Source organism: Tympanuchus pallidicinctus, unplaced genomic scaffold, assembly GCF_026119805.1.
Source record: "Tympanuchus pallidicinctus isolate F22 unplaced genomic scaffold, pur_lepc_1.0 scaffold17, whole genome shotgun sequence".
NCBI classification, from domain to species: Eukaryota; Metazoa; Chordata; class Aves; order Galliformes; family Phasianidae; genus Tympanuchus; species Tympanuchus pallidicinctus.
The window spans coordinates 1,942,208-1,966,229 of NW_026294690.1; the positions used below are offsets into that span (position 1 = coordinate 1,942,208).

Below are 24,022 nucleotides of genomic sequence, written 5' to 3' on the forward strand. Positions count from 1 at the left end.
GAGGGAATTAATTGAGGCTTTGATTCTGTCCTTTGAGAAGAAAATAAATGAGAAAATGTCTTATTAGAGGAGATGAGTTGTCTCAGTCTTTGGCTTGCCATTCCTGTTCTCTCTGTTGGATGCCTTTTATCCGAAGTGATTTGGGTATGGCCAAGTGTTACCAGACAGACACTGTGTTGGACTTGGCCTAACAGTGTCTAATGGCATCTCAGGACATCTCAGAAATTACCCAGTAAAATCACACCAGTAGAGAGAAGCCTTTATATGTGATACAGCCCCGGTGTGCAGATGCATTGCTTACCCCAGAGTATGAGTGAGGCTATGGGTCACTTGTGATTGTAAATTTACTGAGATGGACTTGTTGGTAGGCGTATTCTGACTTAAATCACAGTATCTGCTGAAGGCACAATGCATTTTTTTCATACATTCATACACTTAAGTGGGCAATAATTCTGTGGTTTTGCTCACAGCAGCCAAGTAGCTCTGCCTCATCAATAAAGGATACCCCCAAAAAGTTCTGTTTTTGGGAAGGAACCAGCTGGTCCCTCTGCACTTTATCCACTAGCTTTGCTGGGAATGGTCATGGAGAGCCCATTGCTGAGAAGCGGGCAGGAGGGTACCTTCTGACCCATAGAGCTGTGCTCAGCAGAGTGCCTCATCTGCTCTGAATTATAAACCAAGTCATTTATAATCCCATGGTTTTAGCCAAACTCACCACAGCTCAAATTTTTACCCGAGGAAAAACACAAAACATAAAAGTCATAACTACAGAAGCCATATTCAGATGGATGGAGGCCAACCTCAGGGTGTTCTTAATTGGTTTGTACCAAGGAAGATCCCAGAGCAGGAATTTTCTTGGTCCCTATCTACTTGTCCACCAGCATTCCAAGATGCCATCTCAAAACAGAGGTGAGGAGTCTCAATCCCACTGTTATTCCAAAGCATAGTAGACGGGGGCTGGGAAGCAAGGTGTGAGAGGCAATTAGAAACCCCAAGCTTGGAGGCCAGTCGTGACTTTTATGATCTCATTTCCTCATCCACACACAAATGTTTGGCCAAAGCCCAATCTCTGCAAACTAGCTTTGTTCACCGCTGGTTTTAATTAGCAGGAACAGTCCAGTGCTATGTTCCCAATATGAGAATGACAAAGTATCAGTCTCAGTCTCTGGCAGTTTTCTCTTCTTCATCCTGTCAGAGGGCCTCTTCTGAGCCCCAAACCAGCCCCTTGATCTCCGCTTCCAGGAAACCTTTATAAAATTCATACCAGATTCTTGAGCAAGAACCAAATGTTTCAGCCAAAGCATTTCTTCTTTTCTTTTCTTTTCTTTTCTTTTCTTTTCTTTTCTTTTCTTTTCTTTTCTTTTCTTTTCTTTTCTTTTCTTTTCTTTTCTTTTCTTTTCTTTTCTTTTCTTTTCTTTTCTTTTCTTTTCTTTTCTTCTCTTCTCTTCTCTTCTCTTCTCTTCTCTTCTCTTCTCTTCTCTTCTCTTCTCTTCTCTTCTCTTCTCTTCTCTTCTCTTCTCTTCTCTTCTCTTCTCTTCTCTTCTCTTCTCTTCTCCTCTCCTCTCCTCTCCTCTCCTCTCCTCTCCTCTCCTCTCCTCTCCTCTCCTCTCCTCTCCTCTCCTCTCCTCTCCTCTCCTCTCCTCTCCTCTCCTCTCCTCTCCTCTCCCCTCCTCTCCTCTCCTCTCCTCTCCTCTCCTCTCCTCTCCCCTCCCCTCCTCTCCTCTCCTCTCCTCTCCTCTCCTCTCCTCTCCTCTCCTCTCCTCTCCTCTCCTCTCCTCTCCTCTCCTCTCCTCTCCTCTCCTCTCCTCTCCTCTCCTCTCCTCTCCTCTCCTCTCCTCTCCTCTCCTCTCCTCTCCTCTCCTCCACTCCCCTCCCTTCCCCTCCCCTCCCCTCCCCTCCTCTTCTCTCCTCTCCTCTTCCTTCCCCTTCCCTCTCCATCCCTCTCCTCCCCTTCCCCTTCCCCCTTCCCCTTTTCCTCCCCCCACCCCCTCCTCTTCTCCTTTCCCCTTTCCCTTTTCCCTTCTCCTCTCTTCTCCTCCCTTTCCTCCCCTCCCCTTACTTTCTCTTCCCTTTTCCACTTTATTTTTGGAAAGGGCGTCTGGAGGATGATTAAATCTGAACAGATGATACTTTCAGTGGCACATTTAGCATCTATCTGAGGAGGCTTCTATGGGCACAGCCTTGCTGTTTTCTTTTTTTAAATATCAAACCGGCCAATGTGTTTAAATGGTTTTGTCTGTTGCCTTCTGTCCTCATGTTTCACAAGTACAACCAGTGAATCATGTACAATCTTATTTACTTTTCTTACAACACAGAAGTGAAGGCCTCTTGTGGGAGTCACTGCTTAAAGTCAGAGAAGGGCTTCAGTTTTAAAGAGCATCTCCAGCAGAACACCCAAATTCAGCTAAAAATGTCAACCTTCATTTCATGCAAAACTTCACAGCCTCAGCCTCTGCTGTGATGCTGAACAGGGCTGTGCACATTAGGGTTTGCTTTACAGGTGCCCACCTCACACACTGTGTTCAGGTAAGTTTGTACCCTTGCAAGTTGCACCCTTGTTTGCACTTTCTTGCTGTTGTGGTGTATGGTAGGGTCAGCACGCACCTCCCTGACCCCGCACCCACTGGCAGAGGCTTTTCAGCACCCAAAATGGGCTTTCTCCGGGCCTTAGTTAACTTCCTGATAAATGCAGCAGCATTAATTATTCATCAAACTGCTGATAAGGCAATTAAATTTCTCTCCCTTTGAAGGTAGCAGTACTTATTTCTATAATGAGAGAAAAGGAGGAGGCTGAAGAAGCAACTACAGGTGTGCAGAGCAAGGGCTTCTCATCTGCTGCTCTTATACTGTGCATGAAAAGCCTGTCTTTTATGGAGATGTCAGTAGCAATCTCACTTGCTTTTAAGAGAAACAAGTGCCTTTAACCATTTAAACCCACTTAAACATAGGGCTTTTGTTCTTTGATTAAAGACATAAAGCAGAGAGAAAACATCCCGGCTGCCCATGAGCATCCTGCTGGGTGGGGGTCAGCAGGGGCCAGCACAGGTCATGAGTGCTGTGCCACCCTCCTGACCCCAGCCCGTGACAAACCCATCCATGCAGCCCAGGCTGGGAACTGCAGCCGGGGCTCAGCCTTCACTGCAGGGTGCAGCAGGGAGAAATGCCCTCACCTCTGGGTGATGCCCTACCCCATCTCACATGCCACATCCCAGAACAGCCATTTGCCTGGTGCTTGAAGCACTGGCTGCACCAGCTTTGTCCCTTCACATGCTGGGCAGCTTTGTGCAGCCCACCAGAGTTACAGGGAGATGTGGGATGCAGGAGAGCAGGAATTTGGGTGCAGCCATCCAGCCCCCAGCCCCCAGTAATGAACTTTCTGGGCACCAGCTCTGAGCAGCCTGAAGTTCTACCAGCATCTAGGAATGCTGTTTTTGCTCCCTGATTTTGATACCGATATCACCATGTTGGTTAAATAGAAAAGAAAGCAGAGAGACTGCTTTCACATGTTCACAGTGCTTCCAGCCTCACTGTAAATAGCCCAGGAGAAAGGTGGTGGTGCCTACCTGCAGGCACTGGGCTGCCCACATGCTGACTGTGAGCCATGTCATTAAGGGAACAAGGTATCCCTGACATAACAGTGTTATTTTTGACATTAAAAATGTGATAAGGTTAAGGAGATTGTCTGGACCAGACTCAATTAGCTCATGGCTGGAGTGAAACCATGGAGGCTTTGTAGAGCAGGCTGAAGCACCACAACAGAGCTGCATAAAAGCCCAGAGACAGACACCCCATCTCCTTTCTTCACACTTTAAAGTTGTTTGCTGGCTTGTCAGATTTAAATCTGTTTCTTGTGCCATAGCTGGCTTGGAATTCATCTCAGCCTACAGCAGGAAACGTGTCAGCACCCAAAACTACAGCAAGAAGAAAGTTGTTCTGTGTCTGGGCAGACCAGGAAAAGGAAAGATGGTGGCAAGAGAAAAAAAGCAGTCGATTTCAATTTCTATTTATCCCTCTAGCCTTTGCACAAGGCATCAGGGAATGAGCATGGACAAAAAAAGGCTTAGAAATGCATCTCTCTGGCCGAGCTATGCTTGCTTAGCCCCACTCCACCAGAACACCAGAACACGTTGCCTGAGCTGGTGGTCTCTAGCAAGGACAATGCTACCACCTAGGCAAGGTCTTTTTGACTCACTGATTTATTGGTTCGTGGACAAAAGGCAAAAATAAACTCCTGGAATCCCAGATCCCAGCAGGGGAGAGAGGAATTCCTGGTGTAGCTGCAGGACAGCAGTGTTGCAGGTGTGCTGCTGCGCTGCAGAGTAGCTAGCACTGAACCACACCTGTTGGTCATGAAGCACTAAGGAGATTACATGTCATGTAAAACAGATGTGGTGGTAATATGTCAGAAATAAAGCCATTTCCCTATGAAATACAGGAACATGGTATCTGCACTTGTCTACCAGACCTCACAGCACTGGATGGATGCCCAGGGATGCGGTGGAGAACATCCTACCTTGAGGTGCTCAAGAGAAGGGTAGATGTGGCACTGTGGGACATGGTTAGTCAGCATGGTGGTGATGGGCTGGCAGGTGGACTGGGTGATCTTAGTGGTCTTTTCCAACCTCAATAATTGTATGATTCTATTAATCTGGTTCAGGAACCATGTTGGAGTCAGCATATGAACCACATCACAACCTTCCACGTCTAACATCAGCATGACGGGGCTACAGCGAATGCCGTTCCCACTGTCCCTGGGTCCTCCTGTAGCAGAGACAGAGAAGAATCGTGCAGGTGCAGGAAAGGTGCTGCTGCAGTTAAAGCAGACATGCCACCCGCAGTATCTTTTAGAGCCAGAGGCTGCAGTGTCCTGAGAGGCCACAGCACTGGCAGCCACAGCTGCGGGACTCTTCATGGAGTTGATAATGGTTGTTTGGAAACCAGAAGGCACCACAAAGAGTCATAAAACTAGAGAAAACTGTTGTCAAGGGAGGAGAGACGCATCCAGTCAGAGCAAGAGAGGTGAGATGCTATTTGAAGTTTGTGCCTGAGCACTTTCGTGGAGAAGAAGCCTCAGCTACGCCCAGTCTTCTTCATGTGGGAGGGGATACAGAGCCAGCATCTTGGGCTGCAACATGAAGCCAAGGAAGTTCAGCAGAGCCCGTGGTTTTGGCAGTGAGGCTGGTGAGCCTTGAGGCGAACTGCCCCCAGCAGAGGCTTCTTTGTCTCTGATGCTGTAATAGTCTCTTTTTCAGAATAGGCTTTAATCAACACAAGCCATTAATCTTAATTCTGGGGTAATTAAGCTTAATACAGGGTAACTGTGTGAAAATTAGTGGGCTGGGATGTACGGGAAGTCAGACAGGGTAATTCTCCCTGGCCGGACAGTATGCAAACCAGCTCTGTATCCTGATGTGAGCCCAAGGCTTGCTGTGCAGCATTGGAAGAAGGCATGTCTTGCCCTAATAACCAGACAGCCTTCTGCTCTGTTCCTACAGAAGCTGGAGCACATTGCTCAGCTAGAAATGGCACTGGATGATGAAGAGGAGGCTCTACAGAATTTTCTGCTGCGCTGCTGCTGGTTTCCATTGTGCATCCAGCAGGCCAAGTGAAGTCTGCAGGGTGAAGCATTTGAGCCTGAAGCTGCATAAAGAGGCTCCCTCCCCCTGGCAGCCTGCTGTGCCCCAAGTAACTGCAAAATCAGCTCTTGGGGAGCAGTGTCTGCATAGGCAGATCCAGGACTTCTGGACATGTGCCTGGCAGTGGCTGCATGAGGAAAGTTCATCTCGAGTGTAAATGTCTCCCTAGCCAAGGCGTCCTATGGGCAGAGGTGGCAGCAGCCACTGTCTGGATGTGAATGTCACTGCCCATCACTCCTCTGCCTCGGCACGGAGCCCTGACTGGACCCTGCTGAAACCTTGGCATTTTGGGGAGAAAGGGATTTCTTTCTGCTTTTTGCCTGCATTGCTTCTGATTTTGTAGCTATTCCTATACCTAATGACAGTTTTTCAGCTCCTCATTAGTTTCAGCTCTTTCAAGTCTTCTCTTGGGCTTCAGAAGGGAGAAAATGCAAATGTCCCAAGTCTGGAAGAAATAGAGTCGGGCAGCCGCTCAGACTTGGCTCCTCATCTGAAGGCCAGAGCTGCGCTTCTGACAATGCAGCCCCCACCCAGTTCTGAATTGTAAGGGATCACGCCTTGCCCTAGGTCCTTGGCTTATCCTTGGCTGACCCTGAATTAAAGGGCATGATGTGTGGCTCACTACGTCCCTAACCTGCTGTCCTAGGGACAAGAATTACATCTGTACCCCTCTGACACACAGCGCTAGTGGAAGGGTTGCCCTCAACACAACAGGCAGAAATGGATCAGCCCTGATTTGGGAAGCTCATGCTGCTCAAAGTGAGTGGGGAAACAGCCTGTAGAAATCAGAGGCCCCAGGTCCTGTTCTCGATCCTGTAGGCAGCAAGTCTGAAGTGACTGAAGAGGGCAGAGTGCTGCAGGTATTATCCCTGTGAACAGTGCTTTAATGGTAATGAAATTAGGAAACAGACCAGTTTAAGAGCTGTCTCCTTAGCAAGTGTTAATCACCTTGCTACCGTCAACATCTGAATTTAGATTAGTATTAATTTCCACCAGCCAAGAATTTGGCAGTGAGGAGCCTTATTGTAACCTTTTCCAATGCAATTCAAGTGCCCCTACTGTTTGTGATAACTGCAGTGGCAACACAAACCTCATCTGTATTCCCCTTCCCCTCTTCTCCTCGCTCTGATCAAATCCTTCATTCATAGTTTTTCTACCATGCTAGGGTTTCTTGTGCAGCTCAGCTCTGAGTAAGTAGCTGTATGATAACAAAACAGTGCTGTCTTTGTTCTCGAAAAGCAGAGAAATGAGGATGTATAATCTTGAAAGGAGGAAGCTCACAATGAGAAGAAAGCCACGCACGCACTGTTGTGCTCAGGCACCAGCTGGATTGAATTTAGCAATGCTGTTCAGGGAAAGAGCAAAGAAAACAAATTCATTATTTTGTTTTACCTCCTCCTAATTGACCCAAAGCTAATCAGAGCTGATGGTGTTTCTGTGGAGTTCAGGTTAAACTGATGACATTCATCTGCTTTTGTGCTTTTACCTTATTTGCTGTGTTTGGCTCTTTTACTGCCTCTTCACACTTGTGCCCTGTGCTCACTCTTCCTGCCTGCGTGGCCACGATGGAGTTCTTCCTTTTGGGAGGCATCAGCTCTTCAATCACTGTTCCAGACAGCAAACCATCCCCAGATCTGTGCTTCCTCAAGGGAACCTTCTGCACTTCCTTTATCACATGGGCCCACCCTGACAGCCTGGCCAAGTGTGCTGCAAGGAAGCCTCCATCGTGTCTCTTCCCGGGTGGTTTCCAGCAAATACAATCAATTCACCATGTTCACAGATCTGTGTGTCACCTTTAGGTATAAATATATAAAGACATGTATTCACTTCCACTGCAACTAGTGGCAACCTGCTGACTTCTGCAGGTGATGTTTGGTGTCTCCCACAAGGGCTGTATAAAATACATAGTTGATATGATATGACTGATATGATATGACATGACATGACATTAGTTGTTTTTTTTTCTCTGTATACATAAATAAAGGCATCACTTCTGCAGTTTACAGGCAGGCACACAAAGGATGGGGACAAACCTCTGTGCCTGGGAGCTGGCCTTTAGGGAGCCAAGAGCTGATCTGGGAAGCAGGGGAAGCGCAGCACTGCTTTATTAGCCTGTAACCCTGCAAAGCCTGCCCAGACATTCAAGGCACACTGTGGGCAGGAAAGGGGGATGAAGAACAGGTGGAAACCAGTGCATGCATGTTTAATTTGAGAGCTTGCAAACAGACCTGGGGAATATTGCATTCCCTGCTCTGTTGAGTCCACTCTGTAGTCTACTCCACAGAATGCGCACTCAGGATAGATTCTCTTGGGAAGTTTGGTTTCTTCATCTGATGACAGAATGCTCAAGATGGCTACAGGGCAGTGAGCTGAGAGGGAAGGAGAGGCAGGGCCAGCCCAAGAGGGACTAGACAGCTGCAGAAATCACCCAGAGATGCTCTAGAGGAGTGGAGAGTGGATGCAGGAGAAGAGGCACTGAGAGTATTGAGTCTGGGGAGCTCAGTGAAACCAAGAAAGGGCTTATTGTACAAGGCAAGACCAGGAGAACAGAAGGTAGATTTGGGCTAGTTTTTTGGTTATTTTTGGTGGTGGTGGTGGGTCTTTGTTGTTGTTGTTTTTGATTTTGGTTTTTTGGGGTTTTTTTTTCAGTGTTAGTCCTTTTTGTGCGTCCTGAAATAACTTTAGGAGTTCATTGCTCAGGTAGGTGCTGCAGTATAAGTTAGCTGTGAAGGCTGCTGTTGGCATATTCAGGGGTTGGCTGGGTAGATCCACCCCAAAGCCCCTGAGCCTTTGGAATCCCCGTGCTGCTATTCTCCTTCCAGCTGATTTCTGTGGCCCTCTCTGTCTGGTTGCTTCAGCACTCAGCCCAGCCCAATGTGTGGGCTGGCCCTACCAGTGACCACGGTGGGAAGTTGGCTGTGGGGACCCCCGTGTTGCAGTGCCACTGCAGTGCTCAGCCTGAGTGGACAAGTCATAGAATCATAGAATCATGGAATGGCCTGGGTTGAAAAGTTTCAACCCTCTGCTACGTGCAGGGTCACCAACCACGAGATCAGGCTTCCCAGAGCCACATCGAGCCTGGCCTTGAATGTCTCCAGGGATGGGGCATCAGGTCTCCTCTCTGGGCTCTCAGATTCTCTTTCATTGGTGGGATGAGGCCACCTTCTTCAGGGTCTTCAGGGTCCTTTGGGCCTCCTTCCTGCAGCAAAGTGGTTTCCCTGCACATTCCCATCAGTGCGGTTGTGACACTGGAATTCATTACGACTGTTACAACTGCAGGAAATAAACAGCGGGAGCAGATGGGCTTCCTGGGAACAGAAATCCTGTCTCTCTCTCTCTGAACATCCTCAATAATTACAATCACATGCAAAAACACAGGAAGGAAGGAAAAAAAAATGCCAAAGGCTTGGGGCAGAACTGCCTTAGCACAGGAGTGAGCCCTTTCTGGTAGGTGGCTGCAGCATGGTGGGCCAGCTGCAGCTGGAAGGGACCCCCTGGTGCTCCTCTCTTCAGGAGCTGCTGTGTGAAGGTTTCCTCGCTGCCACCCCAAAGCACTTGATCTGCAATTCCTGTTGTTCTGTGCAGAAATGCCTCAACCACAACAAAAACGATGTGCTTTAATGTGGTATTTGCAAGACGGGAATACTGCAGGAGGCTGTGGGGAAGCGATGGCCAATCTAAGGCATTAGGCACTGCTCACAGCTCCAAACCTTTTATCCAAGCTATCTGAGCACCTTGTACCAGAGGGGCTGTCGATTTGTTGGCTGTTCTCCTGCAAAGGCCCTTGTTTCTGTCTAGAATAGCTCTTCCCCGCAGCCAATACATATAAATTATGCTGGTCTCACGGAGAAGCCTGGCATATTGATGAGAAGGAGCAGCTCTGGAGCATCACCTGTGCAATGAGTTCCATTCAGGAGGGTACTGCAAAGGCTATTGTGCGCTATTGGAATGAGATGATAACTTATAACGGGGGAAGAGAGATTGCAAATAGTTCTAGGAGGTCTCACATGGGCTGTGAGGGCTTCTGCTTCTTGAGGAGGAAGGTGCTGGATCCAAGATGTAGGATGCAGTTTGGGCAAGTGCCTGTACATAACAAGATCCAGCTGCTCCGAGTGGGCTGCTGAGGGGACAGGTAATTACAGCTGGTAAAGAAGGGATTTTTCCAGCCAGTTTTGAATTTTTCTTGGAAGGAATATTAGAATGTGATATGTAAAAATTTCCATGGTAAAATTTGTATTTTATACTGCAATTTTGAGTTTTTATTCTGGGAATAAAATTTTAAAAAAAAAAAAAAACAACAAAAAAAAACAACACCAAAACCTAAAATCAATGTTATTTTTTTATTTCCTATGAAAGGACCAAATGTTCTATGGGTCAGGAACCAGTTTTCCAGCAACTCCCATTAAAACTGGTGGCAATTTGCTGGCTTATGGAGGTGACATGTGGCATCTCCCACAAGGACTAAGACCTACAGTAACACCTCACCTTTACGTGAGAGTGTCTCACACCATATTTGCTCCCTGAGAAAATGGCACATCACCCGAAAAGCCCTTTGAAATGTGCTCCAGTCACCATTCAGCTATAAACACACACATGGTACTTGAAATTGCCAATGCAAATGAGCGTTGGTTTAAAAAGTTCAATTGTCTGTAGTGATAAATAGAAACAGACAGCTCCAAAACATGCAAAGATGCACAATCATCCTGGCAGGAGGTAGTTAATCAGGCATTAAAAACCCAGGACAGAGTCCAGGCAGGGATTAGAGTTGCTTCTTAGTAAAGCAACTGAGCTCACATGTGAGTGCTGATAATACCTCTTTTTGACCTGGAACTGGAGTCAGAAAAGCAATATTTTCCTGTTACTCCATGAATATACTATTGTTTTGTAAATATTACTATTATTTCCTTAATGGTGTGGAAGCCGTGGTCTGGGATCCGGAGCTGCCAACCTCCACCTCCTGTTGGAACAGGAGTAAAATGAGAAGACACACAGTCTGCTCTGACCCAGCCCATTGCTCCCCCAAGCAGAGACAGAAACCAAGGTTGACCATTGCTTCTGAAGGTGCATGGCTTGTCGGGGTTTAATGCCAAAATTCCACCGTGTTATCAGTGCCAGGACAGCACTTTTGCAGGACAGCAATAAGGTACGTGGGCTTGAGCCTCACAGTGCTCAAGCAGTCTGTTTGGGCTTGACACCTGGACTGTGCCACGTTTACACCCAGGCAATGATCTGGGTGTTTGGCCTCTGGGCTGAGGGCTTCATCCTGCAAAGCTCGTACCTCCACGCTATGCTTTGTGAGGGCTCTGAGGGCCCCCTCACATCACGAGGAGGTTGCTACTACACTGACCAGGCACTGCAAAGGGCCAGGCAGACCAGAAGGAACAAAACCACTTGGAAAGTGTAGATGTTGAATACAGATCAGTGCGATCATCCGCCTCATCCTTCGTAGCGGAACTGTGCAGATGTGAGAGCCTGGGATTAACAGGGCCCCGAGCTCCTCACTGAGGGGATTCAAGGATAGGTTTGAGCTGCGATCAATCTGAAGAGGCTCAAGCACAGCTGCCCTTGTGCCCAGTGACCACATTCCTGCTCTGATCACCAGCTACTTTCCCTTCCTAACAGTCTGCCTCTCAGCCCTGCCAAAGCCTCCCCTGTCCAGCCAAGCTGGTGCTCGCCATCATTTGTTGGATCCTCGTGGGTTACTTACTTAAGTACAACTGTTAAGAGCAATTGGACAACTGCCAGATCTGCAGGAAGCATCACCAGGATTGCACCTCCAGCTTCACGTGCTCACCATCACTGCTTGGACTTTCTGGTCCTTTCCAGCACAGGGCAGGGTGGGCTTGTTCCCATGCTCTGCCAAGCAGATCTGGTGGGAGGGGGTAAGTTCTTTTCTGCAGCAGCTGTCAATAGTCTTATAGCTTGGTTTTTGTACTGTGCTGATAGCATGATAACAGGTCAGGCAGTTGACTTCATCTGATATTGGAAACCTTCCTGTCCTAACCCAGCTGCAATCTATGCCTTTTGGCTGTGTACTGCTATATTTCCATGGCAGTCTGTGCGAGCACAGGTGTTTGAATGAACTTTACCAGTCAGTTCTTCTGTGACACTTCAAGAAATGGAGAAATGCAGCAAGTCTGCTTCTTACCTCCAAGGACTCTCTGGCAGCAATAATGGCTGACTGGATAGAGCAGGTGCAGGACCTCCTGCTTCCTAATTTTGTAACTGACCTAAACTCCAGTTGTTTCACTGCTTATTCAGCAGAGAAAAGAGATATATAGGGATATTTCTCGGTTTTCAGAATGACAGTCTTTTCTCTATCCTTGCATTATGCAAAGAAGATAAAAGTTGGAAGCAATATTTGCGGATGGACGGACCAATAAACCAAGGAAGATAAATACGTTTGCCAGGAAGCCACCTTACTGCTTATACATGGCAAATAGATCTGTGAAATTAAGTGGTGGAGACTTGTGTAGACAGATGAAGAGGCTGCTGGGCAAAATCAGAGGGATAAAGAGATCTTCAGGCCATGTCTGACAGCCTGTTTCTCCTTGTGCTGATGGACTACAGTAACTGCTCCTTGTTAATTAGCGCTCTTTATTGTCATCAGAGGTTCAGGCCAGCCAGAAGGTGTGCTGAAAGCTGACCATCTACAGAAATGGCCACTCTCCAAAGAGAAACCACTGCCTGCTCCTTTAAGAGTTAAACCTGGACCAGCACAGTCCCTATTTTTAGCAGTCCCAACATTCACTAGCAGCCTGTTTTAACTGCAACTTTTTGCAATAATTTTTCCGTCACTGGAGAAATAAGGAATTCCTGTGCTGACCCAAGAGCTCCAGGACATTTGCAGTGTGTCCTGCTTTGCTTGCTGCCTTTTCCAATGTTTCTGTCTCGTTAAAATAGAGCCTGTTAAAACCTTTCCAAAATGTCCAAACAATTAAAACTCCTTGGAAGCTTGGCCTTAGTTATCTTTGAAGAAAGAAGACTAAATGCAGGCAGTTAGCAATGCCAGCACTGAACAACACAGCAATGCTTGGAGCAGTTTGCCCTCTGATGGCCAGTTGGAGCTTGCTGCTCCTGCCCTCGTACTGAGATAGGAAAATTGGATGGCCCCAGAGCCCAGTTTCATCCATTATGCTCCTCACTTGTCTTGTTATTCCATTTCAAGGATGATCTTTGGTTCATGCCAGAGCACAGCTCTCTCATGGAGTGTGCCCCATGCCACCTCCTGCCACATCACGCTTCCTTTTGGCTTCCTGCAAATATCATGGAGCTGTTCTGTATTTCACAGTCTGGTCACTTGTTTATGGTCTGTCGAGATTCTTGTCTGAGCTGCAAAAGACCTTGAGCTGCTATACTTCACTGAGTGCACCAGGTAAGCATCCACTGCTGTGCTCCTGTTGCAAGATGGCTCCTCCTTTCGGGGACCAGGTCCCTCTCAAATTCCATGCTGCTGGTTTGCCCCCCCCCGTGCCATGCTGTATTGCTAACTGGGGTGAAGAGAACAGGCTGCACTGGCATGGACTGGGAGACATTTCCACCACTCTGTTACAGGGAAGCCTCTGGACACTCATGTTGTCTCCTGCAAACAATCGTATCTTCCAGAAAGAAGCAGAGAACCAGGACCAAGTGACTGACCTGGGAGAGAGCACTTCCAATGATCACCCTTCATCAGGGACAAGAACTGGTTTTGGATGGGGAACATTGCAATTCTCTCTGGAAAATGAAACGGGATTAAAAGAACCACAAGGAGAAATGCAACAACGATAGAAAATTATCCTACTTTTGTCTACGTTTTTCATGGTGAAGCAAATGAGAAAGTACAAACTCCTGTCTTCCCCAGTCTTTTTTTTTTTAAGTACATTGACTTCCTTAGCCTTAGAGTTCAAGATATTTAGATAGAAAAGGCCCATATCCAGTGCCATCGCAGTAACCACGTGTGAAGCTCAGACTGCTCCTCTCCTTCTTCCTTCTTCCATCTTTCACAAAACTGTTCTGCTGCTTTTCTCTTTCAGTTTTCTGATGCTTTTTTTCCTCCTGGTATCTGCAGGAGACTTCCAGGCATGACGTGCACAGCAGCAATGCTCCCTGCACACCCTGGCGACATACAATGTCCCCAGCACTGCTCTCAGGAAGACGAACCTCCAAAATCTGGACCCTGTTAACTAGCCATTAACACCAGCAACATCCGGAGACTAATTTCTTCATATTTGAATGGCTGGTATTTACTATGTTTTGTCTGCTGTGGCAAGCATGGAAAGCCAGGTGATTCTAATGACAGCATGTCTGTTGAAGTCTCTGGTTTGTGGGAGGTTATGATCGTGGACATTTTGGATTTCTTATTTAATTTACTAGATAATGATCACATTTATGTAACAATTTTTTCCAATTTTCTCATTTTCACGAATAGCTTATTTAATGTCCTTCTGCACCACTTTACAGTGAGACATGCAGGAAGGAAAGTCATGCAGGGGAGCAACTTAATACAAACGAACCTGCACCAAAGAAGCATCAGGTTACTCAGGAATGCTGCTAATAGGAAGCCACAGAAAAATAAATAATTTTGCAGGTCCTCCACTGTTGTTCATTCAGTGAAATCCATCACAGGTCATTAGAGGTGTATTGCTGGCATTCAAGAGCTCTGCCTCCCACACCCTGCGCTCCCATACTGCTGGAGCTGCACTGGTTACACCAGATGCCAAAGCTTTTTTCTCTAAGACATCGAGAAATCTGTGCTGACTGTCAAAAGACTGATATGTGGTCTGCTTTACCAAGAGAACTGAAATAAATGATGAATGAGATCACAGATTAATTTACCCTAATGCTAATCCATTGTTTGGAAGAGCACAGTGTGTTTCAGCTGATTCTGAAAGAAATTTAATCCCCTGCAACTGAGAAGGAAGTGGGTTTGTAAGACTAAGGAAGGATTGCATCACAGACCAAGAAGAGCTAAGCACTGGTGATTTGGCAGAAGTTCTGGATTTAAATGGAACAGAGGAACTTTAGCCAGTAGATTTCAGCAATGGCAAATAGGGTGAGGGACACCTTGGGTCTCTTGGCTGCTTCTAGGCTGATGTACCAGGTTTTGTATGCTTACCCACATGACAGTAGCAAGATTAATTGGGTCTTTACAAAGAACAGAGCAAGTTCTCTTGCTGCTGAGCTCCACCTTCTCTGCATAAAAGAGCACATGAAGGGATGACATCCAAACTTCAGGATCTGCCATAGAGGAGGTCACGCGATGGCACAAAGAAGATGCCCAGGAAGCTCTCACATCTTCTCCCTATTTGTCCAGTCTGATAGATGACGAATAAACCCGGTGGTTGTCAAAATCAGAATGGAGAGAATGTGACTTACAGCAGCCTTCTAGTACTTGAAGGGGGCCTACAGAAAAGCTGGGGAGGGATTTTTTACAGGGGTAGAAAGCGACAGGACAAAGCGAAATGGTTTTAAACTGGAAGAGGTTAGGTTTAGACCAGACATTAGAAAGAAATTCTCTGCTGTGAGGGTGGTGAGACACTGGAACAGGTTGGCCAACGAGGTCGTGGGTGCCCCCTCCCTGGAAGCACTCAAGGCCAGGCTGGATGGGGCTGTGAGCCCCATCAGGGAGGTGTCCCTGCTTACAGCAGGGGGTTGGAACTACGTGATCTTTAAGGTCCCTTCCAACCCAAACCATTCTGTGATTCTATGATTCCATGACGGAAGGACTGTATGCAAAAGCACTACTTCAAGGGGTAGCACCTTTTCTGAAATCTTATACCTGCCCCTTGAATAAAGTGCAATTCTTCCTCTTCTTTTCGCTTGGTTTCCAAAGGAGATGTACAGAATATGTCTGAAGTACATAGGCAAACAGCTGAGCTGTCTTTGTTGGTGTCTCCTTAGGACCCTTCTGAAGAGCTCAAATGAAAAGCCAGGTGCATATTGCAAGGGGATTTGCTTTTCCAAAGATGAATTACTTTGAAATTATGAGATGCGGAGATAGACTACTTTTTCAAGAGCAAGAAACTCTTTGGGGTTGTAAATCAGACCATCAGTCATTCTTGCACCTTTATACAATATAGCTGCTTTTCCTGTAGCAGTTTGCGAATCATTCTTTAAATATTGCCTTAAGTAGCAGCATCAGAGCTGTGTTTCAAAAGCCCTTTATGATGGGCTTTTAAGTCATGTCTTTAGATCCTAGTCATTTTATGCTAACTGCTGACAAGTTATAATTGCCCAATAAACCACTCAGAATAATCTTCATGCAGATAATAACTACTTGAGAAGTCACTAAGAGTGACATACGAAAAGCAAAGCCATTTGCCTTTGGGATTTGGCCACTTCAAGTATTACTTTGCTTTTAAACAACAGGTACAAATTCTATGTATAAAAGATTGATTTTTAACCCCTGGATCACAGTGATAAGTTGAGCAGTTACCTTCAGGGTTTGTTTGGTTGGGGTGGGAATGGCTGGGTAGCAGTTTCCAACTTGATTTACAGGAGTGAGTTGCCCCATTCTTGACAACTTCTGTTGGCAGCTAAGTGCCACATTCGCCTGGGATCCTCTGGTGAATCCATGCCTGCTAGCACTTGGCTGCTCACTCCATTTCCACACTCAGGAATATGAAGTACTGACTACAAATTCTGTGATGTAAAGGGGTGACCTAGCTGCATTGCTAATAGACAGTGTGCCTGGTGACACTTAGAGGCACCACTGCTACCTTTGGAATCTGCCTGACTGCATGCTTCCAGCAAGGGAAGATCTGGGAGCAATCACTGGCCAGGCCACCTAGTTAAAGAATAAATCCTCAAATGCATCAGCCCTGCAGTCACACATCTGCTGTCCAGTGGCAACTTAGGGAAATTCTACAGAATGAGCTTGTTCCAAGCACCCTTAGTCATATTTGTTTTTGGAGGAAACCCAGGAAAAGTTATATTGGAAAGCTGAAAGCTATTAGGATCAGGATAGAAGTTAAGTGACTTGGTATGTGCCCTCAGGCACCAGCTCTCCCAACTTCATGAAAAATAGTATAATCTGATTCTCTAGTTTTGTGCCACTGCAGACCCAAAGTGGTGCTTTCTACAAAAGCATTGTGACACACAGCAATTGCTATAGCATTTCCATTCATTTCTGTGGATAGAGTGAAAAGGGAAATGACCATGAAAACAGTGAAAATGCAAAGTACAATATTGGCTTCCTTCTCTTAGAAGCCCAGTAAACTGCTGGGCACTAGATTTTTCTGGCTTTTCACCTAGTTATTAGGTAGCTCACAGTATCAATTATGGATGTCTAAAGAGAAAAAAATGGCATTTATCCTGTCTACCAGTTAAGTCATCACGGTCACAGTTTTCAGGGCAGCTAACTGCTGCCACCAGTGCCTCTAGACATCTTCTGTACCCCCTGCCTTCCCCTGTGGCTGCCTGGTACAGACTCCTCATGTCCATTGAGCTGTGTCCTTAGGGAATAAGCTCCCTCTGGAGAGGAAAAGTGTTGACATCTTGTCTCAAGGCTTGCAAGGAGACATTGAAGCGTAAGGGAGCAATCTGGGATGTGAGCTGTGCTCCAAGTGGAAGACGCAGGTAATCCAATCTTAAAGACATTGCAACACATGGAAGGGTCACACTCTTTAGAAGCTGGAAGATATCTTGTCTTTTTTTTTTTTTTTTTTTTTTTTTAAGGACTAGGCCATGCAGCTTATGACATGCAATGAATACCTGCATGCTTAAAGAAGCGGTAGCTCTTTATTTAATCCCAGGGCTGGCATTGTTCAAGTGGCACAAAGTAGCTGGAAAAAGATCAGAGGATCTGCCCTGCTGGTTTTTGTTACTCAAGGTAACTGACAACATGCCCTCTCCACTCACCCACAGACAATGCTCTCCATCCTACCTGGTGAAGTCATTTAGGAGGGACTTGCCAAAGCCACCCTGTAGCTCTTAGGTCTGCTCCTTGCACTGAATCACCTCCCACTGCAGATCACTGGATTCAAGAGGTCCCAGGAAGAAGGTGGCTGGGAGAGCTGCTGGGCAAGGGAGGCTTTCTTCTAGAAGGAGCTGCTAATACTAGTCTGCTTGTCAACAGGAGGAAGGGATTCAACCCAGAACAAATTAGTGATAAAACTAGAGAGAATGGCCTGAAGTTGCACCAGCGGAGATTCTGGTTGAATATTAGAACAAATTTCTTCTCTGGAAGAGTAGTCAGGTGCTGGAACGGGCTGTTCAGAGTGGTAATTGAGTTGCTGACCCTGGAGGTGTTCAAGAAACATTTAGTTGTTGTTTTAAGGCACATGGTTTAGTGGGGAGTATTGGTGGTAGGTGGACAGTTGGACTGCATAATCTTCGATGTCTTTTCCAACCTTGGTGGTTCTATGTTTCTATGATTCCAAGTTGGACATTTCAGACACTCTCTTAGGAATGGAAAAAGTTACTGAGAGAAAGGGATGAATGAAGGAGAGCCACTTTAGCCACAACAACTATCCAGTTGTCTTTGTGAAGGCCCCCTCCCATCATCCATGTCACACAAAAGAGATCCAGTGCTTAACAGGAAGCTGGTGAAAGGAGCACAGAGAAATAAGCCGAGGGTGGAAAGCTTAGTTAATCATGCTGATGAAAGATGACAAACCTCAAAGTTGTCTTATTTGCTTTGGAAGATAATGTGGAGCAAGGGAAGAGCAGTGCTTCACCTCAGCCTGCACCTTGGTGGAGTGTTCTGCGGAGGATGGTGGCAAGGTTGACTGCATTAAGGAAATACCAGAGCATGGTGGGCTCTGTGGGCATTTTTGAAGGCCATGGAGGCCAGAAAGCATTTACCTCTGCTTCACTGAGAGAAATGCTCTCTTGCATCTGGTCAAGGGATGAACCAAGAGGAAGATGTGGCGGCCTGAAGTGTGTGGCAGCTGTTTCCTTTCCCTACGACACGAGTGTATCTAGGGGAAAAAGAAGCTCGTAGACAAGAGTGTGTTCTTAAGTGTGTCTTCAGCAGAAAATTGGGCAACAAGACTAATGATACGTCCTGTGAAGTTCCCAGCACTGATGTGCTCTGGGGAAATGGTAAAAAACAACCCTTCTCTTAGAAGATGTTCCGGGAATCAAACTCTTGTTCCTTCCTTTGAAAGAGATGGAAATGGGCAATTTAACCAGAACAAGGAGAGAACCTCCCATAGTGAGGGGATGGGAGCTGAACAGCGGCCATGCAGGTCAGCGCCTCACAGCTGAGGTTCTAGAGGCCGAAAGCCGGCTCCGCTGCTCCAGGAGCTGCCACAAGCCAGTCAGGACCGGCAGCCAACGCTCATTTACGTGACAGCAGCTTTCTTTCCCTGTGCCGGCTGTACGTGCCTCTTCATGCCCAGGCTGTGTCACTTCGGCTCGTTTCCTCTGGCTACACCTCGCCTGGCCGCCCTCCTCCCGCTGTGAGCTGTGCAGGCCGTCGCCTGGCCGCGCTTCTCTTGCTCTGGTGCGTCACCACCGCCGGCCCCGTGGCAGCTGGGTGGCCCCAACCCAACCACGTAGCAATGCTGATGGCTCTGCGCTGCTCTCACGTAGGTGGGGTGTGACTAACAAAGGTCTGAGAACAAATGAGTAATCTCCCTTTCAACCCCAGCTCTTCTGCCTGTCGTTTTTACAGCAGTCCCTTTGTGTTTCATTGCTCATCTCTCCAAGGCCACCAAGTGGCCCTTTGCGCTTGATTGCCGCCATCAGCCCTGCCATCAGCACTGTCACCACCCTCCTGAGGGTAGACGTGGCTTGTCTGGAGGCAAATGGGAAGCTTGAGATAGGAGCTGATGTTTGACTTGAATCCCTCCAGCTCTGGTAGAGAGCTGTTGAAATTCTGACCAGCCTGATCTCACCTAATCTGGAAAAGCAGTGAAGCATGTGAGCATTTTGCCTTGCTGATTTGCAAATGCAAGTAATTGCCTGATGCCTGAAAATCACTCTTTTTAAGGTGTCCTGATTTGAGAATCTGAAAACAAAAGAATGTAGTCCATTTGAATGGCTTAGCTAGTCACTTAAATCTTCCAGAAGTGAAGGCCAAGCTGTGCAGCTCTTTTGGGAAACAAAGGAATGGAAATGTAAATAATGGAAATGGAAATGGGAAGGAAGGGAAAGGGGAAAGGAGGAAAGGGGAGGAAAGGCGAAGGGGAAGTGGAAGGGGAAGTGGAAAGGGAAGGGTGAGGAAGGTTGGGGAAAGGAAGGATGGAAAGGAGAAGGGAGGGGAAGGGGAGTGGAGGGGAAGGAGGGAGAGAGGGAGGGGAGGAGAGGGGAGGGAGAGAGGGAGGGAGGGAAGGGGAAGGGGAAGGGGAAGGGGAAGGGGAAGGGGAAGGGGAAGGGGAAGGGGAAGGGGAAGGGGAAGGGGAAGGGGAAGGGGAAGGGGAAGGGGAAGGGAAGGGAAGGGAAGGGAAGGGAAGGGAAGGGAAGGGAAGGGAAGGGAAGGGAAGGGAAGGGAAGGGAAGGGAAGGGAAGGGAAGGGAAGGGAAGGGAAGGGAAGGGAAGGGAAGGGAAGGGAAGGGAAGGGAAGGGAAGGGAAGGGAAGGGAAGGGAAGGGAAGGGAAGGGAAGGGAAGGGAAGGGAAGGGAAGGGAAGAAAGTTAAGTTGCAATGACATACAGCCTTCATGGAAAAAAAAAAAAGAAAACCCACCACATTTTCAAATTGCCATGTTTGATAAGGTTTTATAGATTTATCTTTCCCTTCCTCAGTGATGAGTTGGAGATAACTAATAAGCTGGTAAGGCTGAGTGTAACAGATCCAAAAATAAGCCTCAGAGAGATTCACCACAACCCATATCCGACAGGTCTTGTCACTTGGATGCATTTGCAAAATGCTGGTTTGTCTTTCCCCTTGACAGATGCTTTGATGAGCTAATCATCTCATTTCCATGAACTGCACATCTGTAAAAACAAATGGGGATAAGACTTGAACAAGTGACTAAGCTTTGCTCTTGTTTGCAGTGTTCCATTACAGTTGTTTGAGCAGATCTGGTATTGCAATCTGACAGGTGACATGCACACATGCTGTGTCACGCAGATGGTTTCTCTGAAGTTTTCCTCACCAAGAAGGCCATGATGGGCTTTTTTCTTGTGCTGCTGATGGTCTCATGTGCCCCCAACCAGCAGCAGCCAGCCTTGGGTCTGCAGGCACCTGCATTCTGTTTTGCCTCTGTAATGGTGGTGATGCAGAGCTTTCCAGCACTGACAGATGCTCTAATCCATTTTCTGCCCCACTCAAAGTCGGCACTATTGGATTTCTATTCCAGGCCATAAGCAGTAAGATGTCCTCTGTGCTCATACTGTGTTTGCAGGGTCTCCTCTACAGGACAAGATGCTGCCATACGCACATTAGCTTGGGCAGTAGCTGGATGCTAACCTGATTGTTTCCCATCTTTGTTTTGCCAAACAAGGGTTTCCTGTCATGTTTTCAGTGTGGTGCTCAGTGTCCAGTGGGGTACACAGATTACCAACCTCTGTGGCCATTTTGAGCATTTTTCTGTACTTTTTCTTTGCATTGTGGAAGTCAGTGTGCATAGGAGTCCAGGATCCCAGCAAGGGAATTAAGGCCTGCTTGGTGGCTTGATCATGCTTCCAAAGTCCCAGTACACACAGCCATGTATTCAGTCAGGAGTAGGGTGCCATGAAGACATTTCATGTGATTGGCCTATTTTACATTTATTTTGCACCATTAGTTAATACAGATGTAATTTTCTGCATGTCTCACACCAGGCAAACTTCTTTCTTCTGCTTTTTCTTTACTTCAGCTTCTCTGAAGCTTCTCTTTTCACTTTGAGATCCTTGTTTTCTTTTTTTGTTTCATTGTCACCTGGATGAAATAAACCATATCAGCTAGGAACAACAGAAAAACCATTTTGCTACACGGTTAATTACATCAAGAAAGCTGGCATATTTTCTCTTCCGGATTTTATGGAGCAGAGATGTGTTGGCAGAAGAGCAGTGACGCTGGTCTGCAAGTGCAGGGAGGAATTCACACAGCTCCTGAGAAGAGCAGGAGCTTTAAATACTGTTCGGGTTGTAAATCTTCAGAAGTTTGTTTCCTTTTTTCAGCTCAAACTTCAATCAAGAGAATGACAGCCTCCCCTCCGTGACTATAGCCACTCATTTTGAAGAAAGAGGGTTTTTGCACTAATGTTGCAAGCACGTTTTGCATCTCTGTTCCTGCTTAAGCAGGGTAAGGTTTTGCTGCAGTGCCGGCAGAAAAGCAAAATCCAGCTTCAACCCTCAGGGCTCCATTGCTTTGTCCCTTAGGACCATATTTGGTTAAAGGCTAAACTTCCATATGTTCCTGTGGGAAACGTGAAGGGAACTCAAAAGCTCGTGTATGTTTGCTGAGCACGGACACAATGCTCTGTTCTCAGGCTCCCTCTGTTCAGAAATGAGAGATCACAAAATAGAATTGCACAAAAGCAGCCAGGCTCGGGGGGCTCTTTCCTTGCCTGAAGAGTCCTGGGGGGTGGTTGGTTCTCCTGTTCTCAGATTAGCACTGCAAAATAAGTTCAGTGACGGTTTTTTTTTCATGCACAGTGCCCGCTCTTCAGTTCTTCTTCTTACGCATAATTATTATTGTTATATAAATATATGCTGATATATTCATTTACGGGGATACATTGACACTGGTGCAGGGAAACTGCACTGTGGGCCACAGTTACTGCCAAGCAAGGGTTAAAGCACAGCTATTCGCCTCTTCCATTTCCGTACTAACAGCCTTCAGATCTTGGCACCTATCAAAATAGATGCTGAAGCCAAAAACTAACAAAGGTGGAAATGATCGCTGCGGGGCAGGCTGCCGCTTCCTGTAATTGGATCTCATCCCAAACAGATAGGACTCCAGCTGCAGCCCTGCGCTTGTGCTGGACATGTTTCAGGGAGCTGCTGTGGTGCTGTGGTCCTAAAAACAAACCAAGCCAGGCAGGGACAGATATATCTAGAAGAGTGGGTTTTGACATAGGCATAAAAACGGGCTGCAGGTGGGGATTATAAAGATGGTCTTTCCTTGTTAGTCAGCTTTAGCTTACAGAGAGGCATGGTGGGAAAAGGAATCAAATTGAGGTGAAATAGGGCACCCCTGGACAGTGAACAAAGCAGTTTCTTTGTGTTCTCAGTGCTCCAGCCACATGCGGTGCCCTCAGCCCTTCTTCCTGATGTAGCACACACCGACGGGCACAAGGCCTGAAGGCTCAGCAGGAGGTGAGCAGGAACCTTGGCCACTGTGCAGCTCCTTTTGATGTTGCATTGGTCAAGAGGAAGCACAACAGATGGAAATACGGTCTAGTGGTGCCCCTCAGTAGCAGTGTGACACTGTAGTGGAGGGAAGAGATGGCATTAGCTGGACTGTGCTGCTCTCTAGTACAGCTCAACACTGGCACAGAGAGTCAGCAGCTTCTTGTGGACATGGTTGGGTGTCGGATGGCACCTCCTGGGTGCTGGTTTCTGGTTCTGTGCCCTTTCTCTCTTGAGAAACAAAACATGGGAGCACAAAGAATGTGATGAAACTACCTTGGAGTTGCAGAGATGCAGAAAAATGTGGTTAATTTTGATCTTTCAGGCATGTGATGCAGGAAGTGCTGGACTCTGGAAGCCCAATTAAGGACAGGGGAAGAAACAGCACACACCCTGCCTGTTGGGTAAAAGGCCATAAATGAAAAGGGTGTGTGATTTCATAAAACACATTGAGGCTTGTGGAGGAAGCTTACCTAAGTCAATTTTAGAATGTGCATGTTCCTTGGTATGCATGAATTCAACCAAATTTGAGCCAAATCTGATACGGTTCTGAGTACTCCTGGAAATTGGAAGCAATACTGTTCTCCTTTGAAAGAGCTTTGTGCTGGAATATTAACTTGGTTTTGAAAAGGTTGCCAACACACACAGCTCCACTGACATAAATGGAGGTGAGGTTACATCAGCCACCCCAGTGAAAAATGGTGGGTAGATGTCTATTCCATTTTAAATAAGGCTCATTTCCACTTATTTATATTTGATCAAGAAAGGACTGGTGTTGAACCACAATAAATCGCTCTCAAATAAAGGAAGCAATGCTAATTAATAAAGTGAATAATAAGCTAGGTCTAGAACCTCTGGGTTACGTCTCTGCCCGTCCAGTCTTTATTAAACACTGTATTAATATTCTATTAAATTTCCTTCTGCATTTCAGACTCTCTGTTACTTTCTCTCTGCTTTTTAGTGCTTTTAGATACCTGTTCTCTAATGGGTTTTGTGGTTTTTTGGTTTTTTCCCCTATAGTAAATTATTGGAAATGTCATACGGCTTCTTGTACTCAAAACTTTCTCCATGTAGAGGGGAAAACAAGTGCATTCTTGCTTGGCTTCTTCATAGATTTATGCCATGTTATTCACTCTGCTTGCGAATTCTTGAGAAGTATTGGGAGTTAGAAGTTAAAGCACTG

The 24,022-nt window shown here is 46.7% G+C and overlaps 1 long non-coding RNA gene across 2 annotated transcripts in view; it reads left to right on the plus strand.

Annotated features, from left to right (window-relative positions):
- Positions 1–2,021: 2,021 nt before the first annotated feature.
- Positions 2,022–24,022, plus strand: part of LOC128078783 (uncharacterized) — a 51,100-nt gene continuing 29,099 nt past the window's right edge. Inside the window, exons 1-2 of one of the 2 annotated variants that reach the window (XR_008205795.1) lie at positions 2,022–4,519; positions 5,496–11,518. This is a non-coding gene — a long non-coding RNA (uncharacterized LOC128078783). Of the gene's footprint in view, positions 11,519–24,022 lie in introns of both variants that reach the window. The other variant, XR_008205794.1, reaches the window with a different exon arrangement.